Source organism: Canis lupus, chromosome 4 (assembly GCF_048164855.1).
Source record: "Canis lupus baileyi chromosome 4, mCanLup2.hap1, whole genome shotgun sequence".
In the NCBI taxonomy this organism is placed as follows: Eukaryota; Metazoa; Chordata; class Mammalia; order Carnivora; family Canidae; genus Canis; species Canis lupus.
The window spans coordinates 81,186,190-81,205,679 of record NC_132841.1 but is presented as its reverse complement, the minus strand read 5'-3'; the positions used below and the strand labels follow the sequence as shown (position 1 = coordinate 81,205,679).

The following is a 19,490-nucleotide window of genomic DNA, read 5'->3' as shown; positions in this document are numbered from 1 at the left end:
CAACAAAACCTGATTTCAAGATATTATTTGGGGCTGTTTACAAATAAGACATTTGCACAGCAGAAGGGGATGAGGAGTGGTTAATAAGACTACAGTAATTCCCAAAACTTTCATAACTCACTAGCTGATTTCTAAGCATTTGCTTTCATATACTTTAATAAACACGTGTAACATAAGTAGTAAAATGGAATTGACTGTGGAGAATATTAGGTGAATTTTTTGCAAATCATTTACACTTTAGTGTCCAAATATAATTTTGACAATATCTTTAGGAAGAATAATATACATATGCTATTGGAAAACAATATTGGGGACCAGACTGGACAGGAAGAGTAAATTGATGTCATTTATAAACTTTGCTTCATTTGCACCCATTTCCTCACCACTTCCTCTACCAAGGCACTTTTCTGTGTACCTTTTCAATGCTTTCTCACTATGGGTAAGTTTGTGACTTGCTTTGTTAGGTCAATAAGGCTTGGACACCAACAGTGCCCTAAAAAGCATTTGTAAGATTGGACTCACTAGGTCTTGAGTCTCTGACAGCCCCATAATAAGAGTATGCCTGGGCTAGTCTGATGGTCCTAAAAGGAGGATGAATGGCAAATGAGGCAGTGAAGTAGCAGCTGAAGTGCCCTATGCAAGCCTGACCAAGAGTGGAGTCTTGATCAAATTTCAGGTGCTTCCAATCCCCAATAACTGTCCAATGCCAACCAACATAGTTGGGCTCAAGCTAGATCAATGAAACCATGACAAGCCACTGGTAAGATAGCTAAAAATAAAGGGTGGTTGATTGTAAGCTTACAGGAATTTGGAGTGGTTGTTATACAATGATAATTAAGAGTTATAACCCAAATATCCTATAATCTATGAAATGTAATTCATATAATCTCTAAGTGCTCCATAGTGCTGCTACAGAAATTTGTAAGTAATTCACCTTAAGTTTTTCTTTCCTCGGATGATAAAAGTTTGTTCTCAATAGAAAATATGAATATATGCAATCATACAGTGTATGTATGGAAGAGTCCCTCGCAAGTTATATATAAGAAATATAAAAAAATAGCATAGGTCATTACAACTCAGAGAACATGCAAATTAGGGGAGTTTATTGATACGTAAATATTAAAATATTTAGTCTTTTTTTCTCATTCATTAACTAGAATAGTCATCTTATGTAAAATAGTATATTGATATAAATTAGGATAGTATAAATCACAAAATCCTATAGAGTGAATGATGATTTCCTAATTACCTTTTTTTGTTGTTGCTCATATGGAAAAAATTGTTTTTACCTTCTTGATTTTAAGGTACACTTTTTATTTTTTATTTATTTATTTATTTATTTATTTATTTATTTATTTATTTATTTAAGAGAGAAAGGGGGAAAGGTGCAGGCAGAGGGAGAGGGAGAAAGAGAATCTTAAGCAGGCTCCATGCCCAGCACAGAGCCCCTGGGGCTTAATCTCACCATCCTGAAATCACACCTGAGCCGAAATGAAGAGTTGGACGCTTAACTGACTGAGCCACCCAGACATCCCATAAGGTACACTTTTTAAAAGAATAAATGTAAATTTACATATAAAACAACAAACCAAACATTGTACTGCTATTGGGTATTATTGATATCAATATACATTTTGTATGTTTTATTTTTATGAATCAGGGTTATTTCTTGAATTCTTGTGTAAATATAATTTTATAGCATATACTTTTATACTAAATTAATTATGCATTTGTATCTTACACCTTAGAATCAAGTAAATGTTATAAATTAAAATTGAAACTTTAGGTAAATATACTACTTATTTATTTCCTCATGTTGAAGAGTAATGAGATTTAAGTAAATGGGAAGAATCTGAAGGAGCAGTCTGCCCTAATAATAATTTACATTGAACTTAAAAAAAAAAGTTTAAAATCATGCACATTGTAAGTATTTATAAAATAAATACTAAAAATCTTGAAATATCCAACTTCTCCTATGGATAAAATTGAAAAAAAAAGACTCTGGGTCTTGGAATACATACTTCCTTTATGAATATGTATAAAGGTACTGAAAAAAGGTAAGAAAAAAACTTTTAGAATACTCAATTTTTCTGCAATATTTCCCAGGTAAGGGTCTTGAGAGGCCTGTCTTGCGCCTGGACCTTTTTCCAGATCTTCAGACTCATATCTTCTCTGCTTCACTGGCAACTCTACTTGGCTACCCTATAAGCAGTACAGACTTTACTTAAACCTTTCTACCTGGTCATCCAGTCTAAAATGTAAGACCCCACTCTCTAGTTACTATTGTAACAGACCATCCCAAAACATACTACATGGAGCCACCATTTACTAAGTTCATGGATACTCTGGGTTGGGAATTTGGACTAGATTAGATTGGTCTAACTATGGCTGTGGAGACTTGAAACCTGGGAACTGAAATCATTTACAAGTATCCTTAATCACACATCTGCCTCAGATACGACCTCAGATGAGATTTTCCATCATAGGAACTGCAAGCCATTTATCCATATGCTTGGACTTGCTCAGAGCATTTAAGGATAGCAGGGATATCGGACTTCTTATACGGGGAGGCACAGAGCTCCAGAAGGTGGTGTCCCAGTGGACAGAGTTGAAATCTTTATTGTGGATGTGGCTGCAAAACCACAATTGTCATTTCTACTGTCATTTTATTAAACTAGTCTCAGACCTACCAGGATTCACGAGGATGTGGACCAGCACTGCCTTTTAAAGGCAAGGTGGTAACATCACATTGTAAAACAGCATGTAGGATGGGTGATATAGTTGTGGCTATATTTGAAAAATACCACCTGCCACAGCCATATGCTCCTTTTGCTTAATTTTCTCCTCATCTCTTATCACTAACATTCCATATACTTTACCTTTTTATTTTTTGTATATAATTCCATTAGAATGTAAGTTTTAAGTGTTTCATCTCATAGCTTTTCACAACACATGAGAAATGTACCTGGAACAAATAATCATTTAATAGATATTTATTGGATGATTGAATACATGAGTGGTTATGTTAAATCATTTTTAAAAAGAGGAAGAAAATGCAAAATAAGCTTAATATGAATAAAATATGGGCATAGAGATATGGAATAGATTAAAAAATATGTTTTTAAGGCTATTCATTTTCCTATGTTTAATGTATATTTTAAAGTTGGATGATTTCCTTATACCACCATGGAATTTCCTTGTCTCTAACATTTATTTCTAACATTTTAATACTGTGCCTTTTTCTAAGCCAGTAAATGACATTGTTAGCATATTTGGTGTGATTTATAATGTTTACTTCTTCTATAAATCAATGAAATTATGAATTTAAACTCTGAAATAAATTCAGCTATTCATTTGCTATGAGAAGCTACATTGTTCCAAGGAAATTTCTAGGCCATTCAGATACATCTTTTTATAGACAGGTTGAAATCATAAATGAGCCTAATGAGCTTGCAATTTTTTTATAATGTTGAAGAAGAGACAGAGTGTTTTGTAAAGTATATGTGATGCAGTTAGTTACATTGACAATAATGTTGCTTCATATATATGATGGACTTAATGATAGTGACAAGAATTTACCAAATGTAAGAGTGAAAGACTAGAGAAAGAGGAAAAGTGATATATATAATAAATTTAAATAGTCATTGGTTTCTAAGTGATAGTGACCATCCAAATCAAGGAAGGAAAAGTACCTGTTCAAGAATGTAAAGAAAAGAGAAGTTGCTGGAACAGAGATTTTTGTTTGGGGTGATTAAAAAATAGATGCAGTAAATGTGGGTGGCTGAAGTAGGATGAAAATACTAATTCATAAGTAGAATACATATAAAATGAGGACTATAAATGTTACGTTAGTATTTAAGGACTATTTTCATAAATTCCAAAAATAAAAATATTTTATAGATTAATTCACTTATATGTATGAATATTGATATGGTGCTCTCACAATTATGACATGATATTCGTGCCTATAAATCCTTTCCCTCCACTTCAACTAGGTGTTTAAGTCAATTCAATTCTAGGACAAAGAGATAGTGAGTATATTTTCTTGGCCCAAGCCATTTTGTCCATTTTGCCTTCAGCAGAAATAAAGTATGGATTGTGCACTTATTCTCAATTGGCCAGGCTGCCCATTTTCCCTGGATCAGAATACAGACCTAGAGGAAATATTACAAACACATTCACTCTGTCTCTCTCTTTTTCTTTCTCTTTCTCTCTTCCCCTTCTCCTCTTCTCTCTAACAATTACATAAACACATGTAATTTAATAAATATACAAATTTTCAGGTGACCTCTTAATTGCATTTCTTCAAAGATAGTTTTCCTTGACATTCATACAAGATTAAAATCATTCTATATTTCTCACAGCACTTTCTCTCTCTCTCTCTCTCTCTCTCTCTCTCTCTCCACCCCCCTCTCTCTGGTTTTACTACAATATAAAGTAAGTAAACATTTTGGGGATTATTTATTTTATGTTACTACATGAGATTAGAATGGGTCAATTTTATCACAGCTATAATTCTCTCTTCATAGCAGTCTCTAGCACAGACTAGAACTCAATAAATACATTCTGAATGAATAAAGTTACTTACAATCACTGAACTTCATCCTCCTCAATTTTAAACTGGAGATGATAATACCTATGCAATATACAAAACATCAAATATCTCAAACCTTTTCCATCCTCCTCACTTTTATCAGTATTGTTAATTTTTAGCTTCCCAGACCTGATTTTCTTTCTCCCTGCAAACTACAAAAATTCCATTGCTTTACTTAGATTTGAAGTTGCAAATCCCTGTAAGAGTTGTCAAATAGGTTTCAGGAAGATGAAAAGTGTTTCCTTTTCCCTGCAGCTGAATAAAAGCAAATAATAATCTGTATTATAGAACTGTTACTATACTTTGGATTATAAATTTCATCTTCTAATAGAAATAAAAATCTAATAGGCTATTTAATTTTTGTGGCCCTTTGAATAATATTTATTTTCCCAGACTATGATAGTTATAAATGCTTGTATGTTTCATTTATTTGGCCAGAACTTCATTCCTGTTATCATTTTTTTCTCTTCTCTAATATGCGCCACACTTGGGGTATAAGCTACACTAAGAATAGCACTAATATATCTACTAGACATATTTGACTTCTTATTTTAAAATTGTTTGAGCTTTGATGTCCCATTTAAACCAACATTATCTCCTAGCTTTGGTGTGAGGACTGGATATAAATTACCAAGCAACCAGCAGAGTGACAAACTATGAATTAAATGCTCAATTAAATCTGGTGATGCGACATAATGAAAAGTGCTTGATTAGATGGGCAGGCCATTAGCATTTGGGGCAATTGTTAAGTCTGATTTTTCTTGTTCGTATATAGATAGAAAAACATACAGTGTCACTGCCAAATGACAGACCTAACATGAGCTTTTATCATGAATAATTTCCCTCCAGATTAGAGAGAAGATTAATGTTGAATTTTCAAATAATTACTTTAAACTAATTAAAAATAGAAAGGAAACGCAATAAAAGGAAGTCTTGAAGGTATGAAACCAAAAATAACTTATCATTGGATAAATTTTCAGAGTAAACAATTTCCCTGAATACAAATTGGACCTCATATTCCCAGTTTGTTTCCAGTACAAAGTCAAAGTGTCATTTTATATTAGGTGAATAATAAGACTCCACAGTTCATTAAAGCATAAATTCATTTCTTTGCTTCTCTTGTGGTGTAATGTGTTTGCATTTTTGCCCAGAGGACAGATACTAACATGAACATTTATCTGTAATTAAAGATTCACAGACCATTAACAGTATAGCAATTTCCTTGCAAGTTAAGGCAGGGAAATAAGATGTTTTAAAAATTATTTTCTATCTCATGTGAAAGCTATCCTCCCTTTCTTTTGTTCACGTTTTCTATGCTGGAGATAACCCATTCCTAGAGTGGCTTTCTTCCAAACTAAGCTAGAAGAAGTGTTTGATAACCTACCACTTTCTATTCTCCCAATAATTGTTAAAATATTTTCTGTGACACTGTTCTCTGTGAGGACCATCTAAAATGATGAGAGGAATGAATGCTAACTCTAAATTTCTCTATCTGTATCCTAAAAGATATGTACTGTAACACATAAAGGTGAAGATAAGGAAGCCAAATCAACAGATACATGGCTGAACAGCTAATGTATCTTAAATTGGGTGTGGGGGACACATTATTGATGTTAAACTGAATACCTACAAATATTATTTTCCAATGAATTGAATATTATAATGTGCTTGGGTAGCACCTTACCGGTGATATTAACATGCCAGGAAGTGGTAGCCAAAAAAAGTTTTACATGGAATATCTGGGTAAAATTATCTGTCTGACATCCAATCACTTAATAAAAGTGTATTAACATTATCTGTTCTACAATCATTTAAGAAATATGTATTAAACATTTGTGTTAAACTACAAGCATTACAAGAATAGTATCGTGGGTAGGAGCACAGATTGTGAAGATAAATTACATGGACCAAGTTCTTTTTCTGTCACTTCCTAGCTGTGTGACCTTGACCAACTGGTTATTTAAGCTCTCTCTTCCATGACTTCCTACTCAAAAATGGGGTGTGACAATAACTGCCAGGACTCATCACTACCTACGTTGCCTTTTGTTTTTAGGTACTAAGTCCACTCATTCATGTGAGTTCAGGTGATTCTCTTCCATCAGTGAAATAAGACAAGTGGTTGCAGCACTTCCCAGACCGGCCCCTAAAATTGACTCATGCATAATTTTGTTCTTCCTCCCCAACAAAATGTAAAAAGGAAAGACTTTCCATCCTGGCCAGAGCCACATGATGGCAGAGGGCACTGTCCCATCACTGCCTGGAGAAGATGCTTCCCTGCCCCACATGCAACCGATTATGACATGAAAGAGAAATATATTTTCATTACGTAAATCCATGGGGATTTGAGACATTGGGCTCTTTATTATGGACTTATACTTTTCTAAATTAAAGAAGAGGCTCTTAATAGTATTTATCTCATCAAGTCAGGTGAAAATTCATGAGTCAATATATGTAACACACTGGAAATAGAGTCTGAATCATTTTAGCCCATAGAAATATTTGTTCTTTATCGACTAGAGTAATTGTGGTACTGAGATAGAATGAACATGTGGCCTTCTGTTTTACAGCTGCCCTTCACTTGAGGTTGGGGTTCAATGATTAGATTTGGGCCAAAGGAATATGGAGGGAATTATTAAAAACACTAAATGCCTGATTTTAAATGTGTTCTGTGTCTAGATAATATTTTTTTCTGGCCAGGGAACTGTGAAGGTATATGAGGAAAATAGTGTCGTCAAAAATATAGAGTCTAGAACGCTGATTTTCCTTCTGGGCTGGCACAGGACTTTGAAAAGTTAACCTTTATCCTGGTTAGCACTGACATTTTGGTGTTCACTTGTAACACAACAAAACCTGTCCATCCCTAACAATGACAAGGATAACAAAGTCTGTCGTGAATACAAAACATAAGAAGCAATTTCTGTGGCCTTGGAAAATTCATGATCCACTTAGGAAAATAAAATATGCGTATTTAATGTATGGAAAGTGGAAGGTATGCATGATAGTTACATTCTTATTTTTAAGAGTAATGAGATTTTGCAAATTTTCACATCAGTTAGGAAGGTGATACCAAAGGACGAACGGATTTGTATTTGATGATTTTTAAGGACAGGTACTTAGTTTAATTCTACAAGTGCAAATAGGTATTTATACTTTATTGTCATTTTATATTTTATCTTATTATTTTAATTTTATTACTAAAAATACAGTTTCCCCATCGAGAAGAGTAGTCTATCAAAATATGTAGTTTATATAAAAATCATGTTTCCTAACAGAAAATAGAAAATTGCCTCTCTGAAAATAAGTAAACTTTGAATTTTCTTCTATCGGCTTTTAATAAAGTGGACTTTGAAGATATAAGGCTGCTGAGCTCCTGTTAACTCCATTAACATTCTGTACCTTGATGGCTTTGAGGCTGTAAATTCCTACTAGCTTTTTCATAATTTACAATAGATGATTAGGTTTTTATTTACTTTTGTTTTGTGTTAAGTGTGCTCTATAAATTTGTTCTTCAAATAGACAACCTAGAGATGAAAAATTCTAGAACCTATAAATAGAGATTATAAATAACATTTCCACAAAAAATAAAATATTTCTTAAATCATGTGTGATATCGTTAAAGGCCGTTTAAAAGAAATAGTTTCAGGTTTCCTTCTCCTCTAGAATATTATAGTTATGAATTACAGACTTGTCTCACCTGGGTTGGAGATGTTATTCTTCTAATTAATTTTTAACAGTGGGAAATAGCTTTAGAAGTGTGAGTGATTCCTATTTTCACAGCAGTATTGAGGAATGCATGACTCTCCAAAGAGAAAAAACAATAAATGTGTTTGCAGTTCCATAAGGCTCTCATGTCATCTGTCAAATTGTGAACACCATTTCTATTATTACACATCATATAACACTTAACAAGTAATCAGCAATATAAGATTTTCTCTAAAAAATTAAGTTCTAATAATGAATCTGAGACTCTGAGATACAAAGATCTTATCTAATTTAACATTTTTCATGAGTGATAGTCAGAATTGAAAAGAACCTAACCTGAGTCTTTGTTTTTAGTTACTGAAATATACTACTTTTGTTGTTTATCACAGGCATTCACCAAATACCATTATAAAAATGTATTATATGTAAACATATAATAAATACATTCAGAATATGTTTTCCTTCTCATATCTATCTAACAACATGGAATTACTTAGAAGATCAGAAACAATATCAAGGGGGTGCCTGTGTGGCTCAGTCAGGTAGGTGTCCTGGGACTGAGTCACACATGGTGGGGGGGCTCTGCTCAGTGGGGAGTCTGCTTCTCTCTCTCCCTCTGCCTCTGCCCATCCTCCTGCTAGCGCTCTCATTCTCTCTCAAATAAGCAAATAAAATCTGTTAAAACAAACAAACAAACAAAAAAGAAACAATATCAGGAGATAGTTATCCTTTGTTTTCAATTGTTTGATATTTTTAAATTCCCAATTATTAGCATTCTTGCTAGAATGTTTTATTGTAGTTATGTTAGAAATAGATCATTCCTGTCGAATAAGTTAAACTGTATTAAAACAGACATTTAATTGATGCCATATTGATATACAAAATTCCTCTTTAATCTTACTTTTTTATTCTCGAGGGATATTAAGGTATTTATGTTAAATAAAAATTAAAATACTTTATAACCTGAATTCTCAGACACCCTTCATGTTAAATCGTGTCAGTTATGATGATATTATTCCATTTGCTAGTAAAGGTGTGAATTTGAAAGATTTCAAAAGATTTTACTTTTTCTTTTTTTTTCCCTTTTTCAAAGTAAAAGAAATGGCTATCTTTTAAATTTACTTTACCCAAAATGCTATTTATCACACATATATTTCAAATATTTCATAATCAGTGTTTTATTGTTTATTGCAATCATAAATGTGATTATTATATTTATATAAATATAAAGATGCTTATATGCACAACTAAACATTTCCATTATTTTTTCCTCTATCCTCTTTTTTTCCTTCTATGTCTTCTTTAAAAAAAAAATTGCTCTTTTTATCTATCTCTCTCAGTTCTTGTCAGAGATCTACACTATTTGAATTAATAAAACAAGTGTTTACTGCCTGCCAAGTAGCAAATCTTAAAATACCTTACAAATGATTTAATATTTTCTCTAAAACAGTATAGAGAATTGAGAATACTTTTTGGAAGCTCCATCAGAAGAAATCACCAGAAACTTTTAGAATGAAAGCTATTTCCTAACATCAAAGAAAAGACACACAATTGAAAGAAACACAAATGAAATAATAAAGAAGAAACAACTGGTGAACAATCAAATGGACATATTCAAACTTAGCCAGCACGAGTGTGAGAAACCTCACAGTTGTCACATTCGCTTGTTCAAGAAGGAGGGTGATCTTGAATCAAAAACCGATAATGAGACTTGTCATTTTCTTAGTGAAAAGCAATAATCTTAACAAAAGAATAAAAGAAGAAGAAGAAGGAGAAGGAGAAGGAGAAGGAGAAGGAGAAGGAGAAGGAGAAGGAGAAAGAAGGAGAAGGAGAAGGAGAAGGAGAAGGAGAAGGAGAAGGAGAAGGAGAAGGAGAAGGAGAAGGAGAAATAGGGATGCCCAGGTAGCTCAGTGGTTGAGCTCCTGCCTTGAGCTCAGGGCATGACCCCAGGTCTGTAAGGAGCCTGCTTCTGCCTCTGCCTATGTTTCTGCCTCCCTCTGTGTGTCTCTCATGAATAAATAAAAGAAATCTAAAATAAAATGAAAATTAAAAAATCTGAAATATAGGTACTAAAAGAAATACTCCAAGTTCTATTTTATAAATTAAGGCATTAAATATATTTCTTCTGGCTAGCTGCATAAACCAAAAAGGTTTTTAAGCAATTGGAGGTACAAAAGCCATGTAATCAGGAAGACAGGCAATTTTCTGCATACGGTTACTTCTCAGCTATGATTCTTGGTTAATTTATCTGGTGTGAAAATAATAAAAAATAAAGTGCTTATTTGATTTCTGAATTATTAAAACTGCACAGCAGACATGTCCTTTACTTTCATCTCAACACACTGAATTCCACTCATCTACACTTCAACTTTCTTTTTTATTTTTTTTATTTTTTTTTTATTTTTTTTACACTTCAACTTTCTTAACTAATGGACACTTTTTCATGTTAGGGGTAGAATAATTCAATATAAAGTTTAATATTTATCTTGTATTTTCTAATGATTTTATTTCTGTTTATTCATTCATTGATACTTTATATATTGGGTACTTTTGAATCACCCTTCTGTTTAGGAAAGAATAGAAGAAGAAAAGAGCATTAGTAAGTCCTACTTGTATTAAAAAACAATATAAAATATACTTTAATAAGTTTTTAAGAGATATATCAAAACAACTAGGAAGAAAAATAAAATATGAAACTATGGAGAATTTGAGTCCAAATGAAAAATATCACAGAAAGTTATCTTTTTATTTTTTTTAGTTACTTTTCTTTTTTTCTCCTTTCTTTTCTTTTTTAAATTCAACTGACATAGAATGTAAGAAGTTCAGATATACCTATTCCTGGTTACATGGCTTTTGTATCACCAACTGGATAATAAATTAGATAGATGATAGATAGATGATAGATAGATAGATAGATAGATAGATAGATAGATGATAGATAGATAGATAGATAGAAGGTTTATGATGCAAAGGGGCAAAGTCAGTACTTTTAAAAGTTTTAATAGAAAATATTTCTTTCAAATAGTTGGTCAAATATTAATGCCCAATCACATACATTTGCTCTTATTACAGCAAAGTAGCTTCCAATTTTTTCAGATGATCCAATTTCTTTAATAATTTATGCATTTTGATTAACTTTTTATTTTGATTAACAGAACTGGTTTGTGTTATATTTGAAGTCATGTCAGTTCTTGTAGATCCCATAGAATCATATTCAGATTCATGTGATACCTTGAGACCTCTGTCACACACATTTCATCCCTCAACAACATAGTTCTTCTCAACTCATGTCACTCAATTTATATTTATCTGCAATATATACCTGACTCTCCAAAAATCCCCAAATCTTAAACATAGATAAAATGATCTTGAAATAAGAAAAATAATCTACAATGTATTTTATCTTTTCCTGTTCTGTGATTGACTAAAAATGTTTCCCCATGATAGAATGCAATGAACAACTTACAGTTTTCTGTTTTCTTCTCTGCCGTATGTTTGTTTATTTTTTTTAGGTGATAATGAGAATGAGGAACAAGTAGATTTGCAGCAATGAATTTCAAATATTTCTAATCCGTGGATCATTTCACTAGAGGGTCCTAAAGAAGATGCCTCAATGTTCTTCTACAGTAAATGTGTGATAAATACTAATTTATGTGATTTTTTTCCTCCTAAGAAAATACACACATTGATTTGAATTCCTTGAAAGTAGTATTACTTTTGCCTAAATTTATCCAATATGCTACATAACCCTGAAGCACAGTTAGACATTTTATAAATATTGTGTGTGTGTTTTAGTCCATATGTAAGAATTTGGAATTCATGAATGATGACCAGAATGCAATGTTAATTTTTGAAGGACTTTCAAGTGTTTTATCCACGTAGCTCATAGCCAAAAAATAAGGTATATCTATCTCCTTTGTTTATTAATCTCTGGTTTTGGGAAATACTAGAGATTGCATGCATGAAACATTGTAAGTGCTGTACGAATAGAAATGTTAGTTACTATATAATTTGTTTTGTGTTAGGTCTAAGATTATTTATTTGATATCCTGAGCACCTGTCCACACACAGATAATGGAATTTATTCTCTTTAAATGCATGCTTCTTTTCATACTTCTTGGTGATAATCCAATTTTATCTAGTAGCAGGCTGAAAAGAATAATGGAAAAACTAAAAATGCTCCCCCCCTTCCTTCTCTACCATAAGCTATTTTTAGATCTTTAATGGAATATATAATGCAACCATTGGAAAAGATGATGCCCTTGACTCTTTTCACTGAAATATACACTGAAATAAAATTTGTTGAAAGAGAATTGTAGAAATATATGATATAGTAAGTCCAAAAATAAATCTGAAATTGCTCTAATCAAAGTCCTTGCTCTTTAAATTTAATGTGTTGGAAGGAAAAAGTTTTATATCATCAAGGGCTTTTGTAATGACAATACACTCACACCTATACATTTTCATATTAACTTCAGTGGATATCACAATAAAATGTATATTTTGCCTGTAATCAGTACTGTCAGGGAGACCAAGAGAAATGTCCAATACAAACTTTTACAAGGCTCTTTTGCTGTTTCTTAAGCTCCATTCCAAACTTACATATTTTCATCTAGGACAAATGATATAAGTCATACTTTTAAGAACTTTCCAAAAATTTGATTATTTATCACAGAATCCACAAAAATAGTTTGATCAGTGTAATAAAAAAACCACCTCTCACATGATTTCTTATTAGTATTATGCTTTTCAGTTACTCTAGAATATTATTTTATAATGCTATCTTATTATAAACACCTATAAACACTAATAAACAATGAAGAAAATATTGCTTCACATGTTCTATTCTGTGTAATATTGAACATATAATATCCGAGTTTTATTTAAAAATAATATATTAATATAATATGGGGTTCCTAAATATGCATTCAGAACCCTTACTATCTTCTTTGTGTACAAGAATCATTATCGTCCACATTCTTAATATCTACTCTAATGAAGTAGACGTCTCTCAGTACGTCTAAATGTTCAAGCAATCAATTGCAGTTTAAAATTGAATTGAATATCTATTAATAAAATAAAATAGTAACCAAAAGCTCCCACATACACATATTATAAAACCAATTATATCATAAATATTTTCTATAAGTGAGTTTAACCAAAATTAAAAACTGTTAATCTCTTCCTTCTGGAAATTTCGCCCATTAATCTAAGCATGTCTGCTCAATATAATACTGGATAGTGTCAAAGAAAAACTGCCCTGGTCAGAGTTAAACAAGCAAGGATGATTTTATTCAAGACATTACAAATGTGTTTGAGTGTTGAGGTTAGCTAATGGAAAAATACTAGAAGATGCAATGGGTTGGGGGGTGTGGGTTAGTGAAGATGATTAAACCATTTATGTTTGATAATTTCATACAGATTGGGAGATAGGAATTCTATTTTCTTGGTGACCATGATTTGAAGAGATAGCTTTCAATCTTTGAGAAAAACATTCCTGAGTTGAAAAACTGGCAAGAGGCTTTTATAAACATTCACATCTCTAAAGGACAGAGAAGAATTTGCAATAAACATTTTTAAAAGCTCTGAGGAAAAAGTGGTCAGAAATCTATACACAGGAAAAAAACCTGTCTAAACCTTAGGCAAACTGAGGGAAATGTTTAGGTCATCTTAGTCAATATCTTAACTACTGCCACGAAACAAGACAAAGGTGTGAGGTAAAAGAGATTTACATTATTATAAAATGCTGTATAGAGAGATACAGTCCATCAAAGGAATTCGGTAATTTCCTCCTATACAAGCAAAAGCCAACTAGAAAATATAATAGAAAATGAGAAAGCAATCAAATGAGACAGGTTGGGAAATAAATCTAATATAAAGTATAAATCCTTTGTAGAAAAAAATAGAAAATTCTATTAAAGCACCTGCAAGAATATTTCATAAATGGTATACCATATTTGTATGTCAGGAATCAATTTCCAAGTTAATAAATTCCATCAGTCAGTAATTACATCAATTCTAGAAAGCTTACTGTTTTTAAAATACATCATAATCCAAAAATAAAATAGGAAATTCAAATATATTATTTTCTCTAAAATTAGAAAATGGTAATGGATATTAACTAGGCTTATTGTAGTGATTAATTACAATACATACAAATAAGAAATCATTATGTTGTACACCTAAAGGTAATATAATGCATCTGTCAACTATACCTCAGAAAAATTAGAAGAAACTTAAAAATAATCAAATAAACCGTGCTATTTTTTTGCATTTAATATTTGATTAAAGGGAAATTTATGTTTATCTATAATATGTGATAGGGGATTAATTTCTCTATTTTCTTTGTAGAAGATCATTTTCTTAAACACTATTTATTGGGTCTACACGGAACCAAAACACATTCTTTTATTTACCCTGTTTTACTTTTTTAAATGGGCTTGAAACACATTTCATGGTATATTATACATATCATAAACAATAAACTTCATATTCCATATATTAAATATACCTTGTTTACTTGTCTCACTCTTTTACTAAAATATATGCTCTTTGAAGTCATATTGCAAATCCAGCATATACGACAGTCCTTAACTATGCAGGAATTTACTCAGTAAATACACATTACGTAATGAAAGAATGAGTGCCATCTACTTCTACCCATTCAGTCTCACCAAGGACTTGTGTCAGGGATGCAGACTCACTCCAAACCTCACATAGCATGTGATCTAACCTGGCCTGTTCAAACCAAGGGAAAGACTTTGTTCCTTTAACAGGAAAGTGATTTCCTCAATCTCTCACAGAAGGGAAGGGCAAAGTGTATGACCTCAACCGCTTAGATGCTGCTGATAGATGCTTCCTGACAGTCAGGGATATTGAAAACAAAATGAGTATTTAAAAGAGGTCAGGACACAGTTACAAGAAGGGATAGTACAGAAATTGGCCCTGAACTCAGGATGCATAATGCTTGGTGCTTGTCTTACCTTTGAACATGTTGCCTTTTTTTTTAGATTATACATATTATTTTTTAATTGAATAAGCAGTAGATTTGAGTTTAATAAATACTACCTGCAGTTGAAAACACCTTATCAGAGTGGCATCCAGAAGTTTGCTTCAGAAGAATTTGCCAACTGTGTCAGGAATGGCTGGTTTTCTCTAAGGATGCCATGTTAGCAAATATCAGGCAAAAGATGGGACAAATTCTTTCAGGTACTGGTGCTTTTCCTACATGAAACAAGAGAAATAGAGGAAAGGTCATCATCATCATCAATGACAATGAAATCTGTCATTTCAATTTCTAGCGTAGCATTGTAATTAAGGTTATATATAGGCTTCAGATTCAGTCAAAACTTCTAAGAGAACATTTCAACTGTACTAATTATGAACACTCTGCTTTGGAGCAAATTTCTAAGATTCAGTTTCTTTGGAAATTTTTTGAAATCTAAAAACGTGTTGATTACTAGTGATAATATAATAAATGCTGGAAGAAAAAGGTTAAGGTTATAATTAGGTGTTGAAAAGGTACTTATGTGGTCTAAAACAAACTTCAAAATCCACAGCAATGGTCAATTAGTGACTCCAGTTTGATAAACAAATAAAACTAATAGGAAAATACATGATTAAAAATATATTATGTTGTTGCTTTTATTGTTTATTTTGTTATCTTTTTAATTAAAACATTAAGGTTTCAATAGAACTGGTTAATTACTGGTAGTTTTTTAAAAAGATGATTTCAACATTGAACTTGGTTTACTTTTTTTTTTTTTTTTTTTTTTAATACCATCTGATCGCTTTAAGAGATTCTTATGTTTCACATCTTGAGATATGGCAAGTAGGCCCTGGAAAAATGGATGGTAAGTAAGTTGCAGAGAAATCCTGAAGCTATATTTCTTTCCTGTTAAATATATTGAAATTCTAACACAAAAACCCGTCTATTAAAATGAACTTCTGTTTCACTCTTAAGGAGATAGCAAGTCCTCATCGGCTTGAAGTGACATCATCACTGAGACTAAAATAAGATGAGGGAGGTAAGCATGAAAGTTTATTATATTCCTGAAGGTAGATGGTCATGACTTGGATCTCCGTGGAAATAGTGAGAAATATTCTGATTCTAGACGTTGGTTGAAAATAAATCATGTACACTTGTCAATGGATTGGCTACCAAGGAGGTGACAGGAAAAGATCAAGTTGACTCCAAACTTTTTGGGCTAAGAATCTGAAAAGAGAGAACTGATGTTTCCTGATACAAAAAATACAATATAAGTAGCAAGTGTGTGGGAAAGGAAGGTAAAGTATAGGTTTTGAAATTGCTTTTCATGTCCAGGGTAGGTTTTCATTTAGGAAGGAGTCAAAAAATAAGAACCTGGAATTCTGGAACCTGGAACAATGTAAAGTGGGATTATAAAGTTAGGAACTTTTAGAACAGATTTGATATTTAAAACCATAGAACCAGAAAAAATACATAGAAAAGAAGAAGGAAATTGTCTGGAAAGCTGGAGAATACTGGAAGTAACTGCAACGCAATTATTTTTGTCTCCATCCAAAATCAGCTACTGTCTCATGTCTAGGAGGTAGAAATGGATAACTCTGTGGTACTTTTCTCCAGGAATCTGATTTGTTCATTTCATGATATGAAACGAAAGCACAGAGATGTGGAGAAGAAAAAAGAAGTTGCATCTTTAATAGAGGTATAAAATAATGTTATATTAATGCCCCATAAAAAGGAAATGTGGACATAATTAGTGAAGGTTTTTATAGGCTAGATACTTACCAATTTGCTTCAGTTAGATCCTTGTATTGAACATTCATGACATACTACCCGCATCCCCTTTTCCTTTTTTTTTTTCCACATCCCCTTTTCCTAAAGCTAAAACCTTCTGCAAGCTGATGATACTGGCTTGAATGTGTAAGCATCCACAGGGAATTGTCCTTGGCTGTGAGCAGATGGGCTGGGCTGTGAGCTCACTCTGTGAGCAGAGTTCTGGGAAGATACCTGCCCCAACTCTGGGAGTCAGTCATATGCTACCAGGCATGGGGTACAAAAGTCTAGAATTTTTGTCACAAAACACCACAACTGTGCAGTGTAACTTACAAATCAGACTCCCCTTTGGATCAAACCAAGTCTTAATTTTACCTAACAACCAGTCCTAGTTAGGTTCTTTCCCCTTTCCTATTCTGTTTATTTCAGTTCCTATCAATTTCTTTAGAAAAACACTTCCTCAAAAAATCATGCATGCCAGTTTTTTTGTTTTGTTTTGTTTTGTTTTGTTTTGTTTTTAATCTCAGGCTCTGTTTCTAGGTAGGACTATCTAACGTAGATTCGGGATATATTTTGAAGGTAAAACCAACAGGATTAGCTGATCATTTAGTTCTGAGAAATGAGTATGAAAGATAAAATCAAGGTTGATATTGATTTGGTCTTAGGTAAGAAACTCTGAAGATAGGTTTATGGATTTAGCTCATTCACCAGTTGGATGGAACTGAAGGCACCTTCTCTAAGGTAAGTTGACTAATGATATTCCTGACATGCTGTAGCTGTACAAAAGTTAGGATTTCACCCTGTATTGAGTTAGGATAAAATACACATAGAAAGAAATGCACTGACTTATACAATATTGTTGGGGTTTGGGATAGATGGAAAATAATAATTATCATGTCTCACATGACTGTTGCTGAAAAGCAATCATATTTTGGAAGGAAAAAATGATAATCTCAAGAAAATCCATCATAAATGTAAAGGAAAATATGGCATCTCTAACTCTTCCTGGTTAAAAAAAATCCTTATTTACTGTGCCACAGCACTATTCATGCTAAGCATTAGACTCAGGACCTAATTATGAGCAGCAGAACATCAATAAATGTTAAATTTTTCACTTTGTAATTCTGTTGTGCCAAAGTCTGGGCCCTGACAGAGAAGAAGTAATACCATGAAAAATATTAAAGCAAATGATTGGAAAAGATGAACCCAGAATCCTCTAAATCTGTGAATCTGCAGGAGTAACTCATTCTTTAAATGAGACTGTCTCCCCTTCTTCTTGGTTGAAGACTGCAGAAATCTCAAATGAGGCAGTGAGATAACTAATACCATTGAGATGAATAGTCGATGAGACCAGGCTTACAGAAGGAGATGTTCTAGAACTAAAAATTCCAATAGCAAATGAGATGACAGAAAATGAAATTATGAGAGGCCAATAGCAGAACTTAACCATCAACAGTAAGACTGGTGTAATAAGCTTAATCAATACCCAGTTAAATTGGCTGACAAGGAATAGGAGTAGTACTTCTCCAAGGAGTATCTGTGGAAGTCTCTCATAGCAAATAGACTTCTGGGGCACCTGGGTGGCTAGGTCAGTTAACCATTTGAGTCTTGATTTCAGCTCAGGTCATGATTTCAGATTTGTGAGACCAAATGCCATTTTGGGTCCCACACTCGGCATGGAGTCTGCTTGTCCCTCTTCCTCTGCTCCTCCCTCCACTCCCGCCCTCAAATAAATAAATGAATAAAATCTTAAAAAATAAAACAGACCTCTAAGAGACAAAATTGATGGACAATTAATAAAGAAATATATATGTATATGTATATGTGTATATATAATGTCTATATATATTCTATGCTGCATGAGCAGAAAGCTGTAGGCAATCACTCCAATAGAAAGTCATAATTCAGATTCAGTACCTACTAACTGAAGCAAGGGATGGGTCCTCAAGAAGAAGGACTCTGCAACCGCATTTAAATGGATTCAGTAGTAATTTACTCTGCCCTTCTCCAAAGGGACATATAGGCATTTACACAAGTAACCATTCCCTCGTAAAAAGAAAATAACCAATATTTGCAGAAGTATTATATTCAGGGTCCATGCAAACATTGATACCTACAAACCAAGCATTGGTTGAAGTAGAGTATATAGTGATAAGTTATAAAATGGAGTGCTGACCCCACAGTAAATTAATTGATTTTATTGCCCAAACTGGTGATCATTTACCCATCTCCTCAAAATACAGTTGAATTTAACGTATTTAGAAGCTGGATCTTTGGGGATCCCCGGGTGACTCAGTGGTTTGGTGCCTGCCTTTGGCCCAGGGCGTGATCCTGGAGTCCCAGGATCAAGTCCCACGTCGGGCTCCAGCATGGAGCCTGCTTCTCCCACTGCCTGTGTCTCTGCCTCTCTCTGTCTCTCATGAATAAATAAATAAA

General features: G+C 32.9%; 1 long non-coding RNA gene across 13 annotated transcripts in view; it reads right to left on the bottom strand.

Moving 5' to 3' along the window:
• The window catches only part of LOC140632722 (uncharacterized), a 186,520-nt gene that overhangs the window by 143,798 nt on the left and 23,232 nt on the right, over nt 1–19,490 (bottom strand). For 9 of the 13 annotated variants that reach the window (XR_012030416.1, XR_012030408.1, XR_012030407.1 and 6 more), the window contains exon 3: nt 15,365–15,520. This is a non-coding gene — a long non-coding RNA (uncharacterized lncRNA). Of the gene's footprint in view, nt 1–2,070; nt 2,203–2,879; nt 2,966–4,588; nt 4,637–8,288; nt 8,450–15,364; nt 15,521–19,490 lie in introns of all 13 variants that reach the window. The other 4 variants (XR_012030406.1, XR_012030415.1, XR_012030409.1 and 1 more) reach the window with 4 other exon arrangements.